Below are 4,684 nucleotides of genomic sequence, written 5' to 3'. Positions count from 1 at the left end.
TTGCATGACATTTGAATAAGTTATTACTAGAACAATATATAGATAGAGAATTTTCTCATCTACTGCTATATATATATATATATATATATATATATATATATATATATATATATATATATATATATATATATATATATATATATATATATATATATATATATATATATATATATATATATATATATATATATATATATATATATATATGGCATATCATATAAGAATGACATATTTATATGAGAATGTGAGAATGAATCTGAACTATTGGATTTTAAAATAAATGGTGGAGATTATATATGAATCTTTTTTCTCTCTCATGCATCTTGAAATAAATGAAATAGGAGAGAGAAAAAAAGATTCATTTATAATCTCCACCATTTATTTTAAAATTCAATGGTTCAGATTCATTCTCACATTCTCATATAAATATGTCATTTTCATATGATATATATATATATATATATATATATATATATATATATATATATATATATATATATATATATATATATATATATATATATATATATACACCCAACACTGTAAATTATTATACCTTAATGCCATTTTATGTCTCTATTGAGTTGTGTTTAACATTCTATCTTCTATTACAAAATTCAATTTTCTCCCTCTATCAATATTTTTAAAATCGGATAAGCTATTGCATTAGTAAAAATCGGTCAAAATTGATAAATTGGCAAACGCGATTTTGAAAAATCGTTGATTTAAATATTTATTTGTTCTCAGAAAAAATTACGATGTTTTAATAAAAAAATTTATAAAAAAATAAAATTATAATATAAATATATCTTATTTAAAATTTATTTGGATTTGTATTTTTACTATTTTGTTGTGTGTGATGATTATGTTTAAAATTTTAATTTTAAGAATGAATTTGCGAAATTATGATATTTTGTAATTCTGAAATTCTGAAGATATTGTAATATTTTTAGAGCCTGTGTCATTCGGTTTGAGCGTTTAATAATTATATAATTTTGTAATGTAGATTAGTTCATGCAATCAAATTATTCGATTTAATCTGATTTAATCATTTGATTCGATCAATGACTCAATAATTTGACAATAAATCAGTAACTCAATACCCGCATCTCAGGGTGTACCCAATAATTATTGACGCCTAAGGCAAATTTTGTAAAAAATTTAAATTAATAATAATAATAATAATATTTTTATTTACAAGTGAATTTTTTTGAGTTTTTTAAGAAGTAAAATTATTTATCAATGCTTTATATTTTATTTTCATCTAACAATAAGTAATATTTATTGAAAAATGATTGGTTTTAAATAAAAGTTATTAACATTGATAGTATTTGAAAAATTTATTTCTACAAACACAACCATTATAGAAAAAATGGTTTATAATAATCTATAAATAATAAACATATATTTAAAAGAATTAAATCTTTTATATGATTAAGAATAATTAATTAGTAAAAATTTAGAATCTAATAATGTACCTCTTCTAAGAATTTTACATTTGAAAAATTATATTAATCGATGTATTATTTAATATTTATATTATTTATCTTTATATTAGTCAATACATATTAATGACCGTTCATGATAAATATAATTTTATTTTCAATATTAATAAATTTAAAATTTAATATTAAATAAAGAGTTACATTGTTTAAATCTACTTTAGAATGAGGGATTGTTTTGTCTCTTATATAAAAATTAATTAAGTTAAATTATTTTGAAATTTCTATAATTTGGTTGGCAGTAATCTCATTGAATTATTTTTTTTATGAATTATACCATTAATAATGTTTATATAAATTAATGCATGAAATGTTTATATGTTTTGGAAAATGTTAATTAGTGTTTTTAGGATATCCTTTAAGTAATTAAAATGATAATTTTTTTAAAAAAGTATTTAATACATTGAAAATGTATTAAAAATTAAAATATTAAAGAGTGCCCTAAAACACTGTTCCTTAGATAGATCCATATATTTTTTTTTTTTACAAAATCAAACTTAACTCATATCATTAATCAAAAGATGTTAAATATAAGGAGGTATCAAATGAAAACTACTACGCCTAGACCAAAAATTGGCCGTCTTTGCTAACAAGTAGGCACCAAATTTACTTGACATTTAATAAACTTTACCTCAAAGTTAGAATAAGAAAGCAACAAGGATTGTAAAGTAGAAATAAATAGACTAAACTCGGATCTACCCGTGTGCTTTGATCGAAGAGCTTGCACAACCATTTGGGAGTCACTTTCAAAAATGACATGTCAAAGATTCAAAGTTATAGCTCTTTGAATTGCTTCTTTAAGGGCAACGGCTTCCGCTTCTAAGATAGAGTAAGTACCTATATTCCAAGTAACACCTGCAGATATAAAGCGACCAAGGTTATAACGAACACACCATCCTCTATTAGTGGTGCATTTTTTAGCAATGTTGTAAAAATTGGACCGGCCGGTAGGACCGGTTGAACCGGGAACCAGGCCAGTGTCCGGCCTGGTCCAATGCTTGGATCGCCTGCTTCGCAAAATCGGTGTGGAACGCAAAAATTCGGGTCAAACCGCTAGACCGACGGTTCCTGTAAACCGGTGGTTCAAATGTTAATTTTTTTTAATTAAAGCAAAACGACGTGTTTTGCTGTTTTAGTTTTAAAAATTAAAAACAAAAGCTGTTCAGCTCATTCACTCAGTATCCTATCCTTTTTCCCGGACACTATTCCAAACACAACCCTAAATAGAAGCTTTTTGTTTTCCTCCTCGCCGTTTCGCCGCAGCACCGTGCCTAGATTTTCTTCCCGCCGTCGACGGACTACGGAGTCATTATCTCCGACCTTCTTGGCTTCTTTCACGGTAACATTATTTTCTTTTCAGTTTCTTCATAGTTCATATACAAATATACAATTATAATGTGTGAATGCTACTGATGAACTGGTTTTAGCTGGTATGGTGTGATTTACATTTGAAAAAAAATACAATTATAGTTACTTTACCTTTATCAACTACTGGAAGATGTAAAAAGGAATGGATACCCACAATGACCACTTTTTAATACATGGTACTCCTTATATTCCTTCTAAGCATTGTTTATGCTAAAGACATGTGGATTTCAAATTCAACTAATGCCCTCTCGTCTATTTAGTTTTTAATTTTAGTTAATACTTAATAGACATGACTCTTTCATCTGTTATATGTAGAAAATTATCTCGCTGGCAAATCAGGTGAAGACATAATATAACCAGGAAATAGTAATTGATGATATATTGGATTTTTACAGCAACTGATAAATGTTTTACTTTATTTTTATATGGCAATTTTGAGCTGTTTTACAGGAATATGGCATCTTCTGAAACACCATCATCACAAGAAGCATCTTCAGCTCAAAGTTTAGTTCAAAATAATGTTAGAGGAAAGACTGATATAGCTTGGGCACATTGTACTAGAAGTCCTGATGGAAAATCTCTTGTTTGTATGTATTGTCACAAATCTTTTGTTGGAGGTGGAATTCATAGGGTAAAGCAACACTTGGCTGGAATAGTAGGAAATGTTGAAATTCGTAAGAAAGTGTCTGTTGAAACAACATTTCAATGAGCAGAGCAAGAAAAGAGAAGCTTCAGATGTGGCTGAAAGTGAGTCATTTACTACGGAGGGAGGTGAATTTCAAATTGGTGCATCTAAAAAGCATGACGCTCGCATTGGTACTTATTTTTTACCAAGAACAACTCCGGGAGCTCAGCCTACTTTAAAAAGTGTGATGCAAAGTAAAGAAGTGGTAGAAAAGTGTGATCTTGCTATTGCCAAGTGGTTTATTGATGAATCTATTCCTTTCAATGCTGCAAATTCACTGTATTTTTAACCTGCAGTTGATGCTCTTTGTTGTATGGGTGCTGGATATAAAGTTCCTACCATGCACTCTCTTCGTGGTAATTTGTTAAATAAGTGGGTTGATGACATGAAGATACAGATAGAGCAATATCGTTCTATTTAGAAGGATACAGGTTGTACTCTTATGGCAGATGGGTGGACTGGTCGTTGTAGGAAAACTCTTATCAACTTTTTAGTTTATTGCCCCAAAGAAATTGTTTTCATAAAGTCTGTTAATGCCTTTGGTGCTCTAAAACTGTAGACACATTGTTTAAGCTTTTCAAGGAAGTAGTGTTGTATGTTGGCCAGGAAAATGTTGTCCAAATCGTTACAGATAATGCAGCGAATATGAAAAAAACAAGTCCACCATCCAAGGCCTTTTGGATGTCATTGAAAAGTATGCTTATGACAGTATGGACTTGCAATCTAAATTAACTGCTGAGATGACTTCATTCAAAAATTGTGAAGGTAGTTTTGGAAGGACAACAACCGTAGAAAACCGAGATGAAGTTTTGCCAGGTAAAATTATACGATAAACTTTAAGCATTTTAGTACAATGTCAATATATATTTTAAAATGTTTTCTAATTTTTTTCACATGCATTATTCTAGATCAATGGTGGGACACTTATGGAACCGAAGCGCCCAATTTGCAAAAGTTGGCTATTCGGAGTTTGAGTCAAACTTGTAGTGCATCTGATTGTGAACGAAATTGGAGTGTGTTTGAACACATTCATTCAAAAAAGAGAAATAGATTGGAGCATCAAAAGCTTAACGATCGGGTTTATGTTCGTTACAATTTACGGGTACAAAATATGTATTGCACTTATTAT

Source organism: Vicia villosa, unplaced genomic scaffold (assembly GCF_029867415.1).
Source record: "Vicia villosa cultivar HV-30 ecotype Madison, WI unplaced genomic scaffold, Vvil1.0 ctg.000339F_1_1, whole genome shotgun sequence".
In the NCBI taxonomy this organism is placed as follows: domain Eukaryota; kingdom Viridiplantae; phylum Streptophyta; class Magnoliopsida; order Fabales; family Fabaceae; genus Vicia; species Vicia villosa.
Note: the sequence above shows the minus strand (reverse complement) of the source record.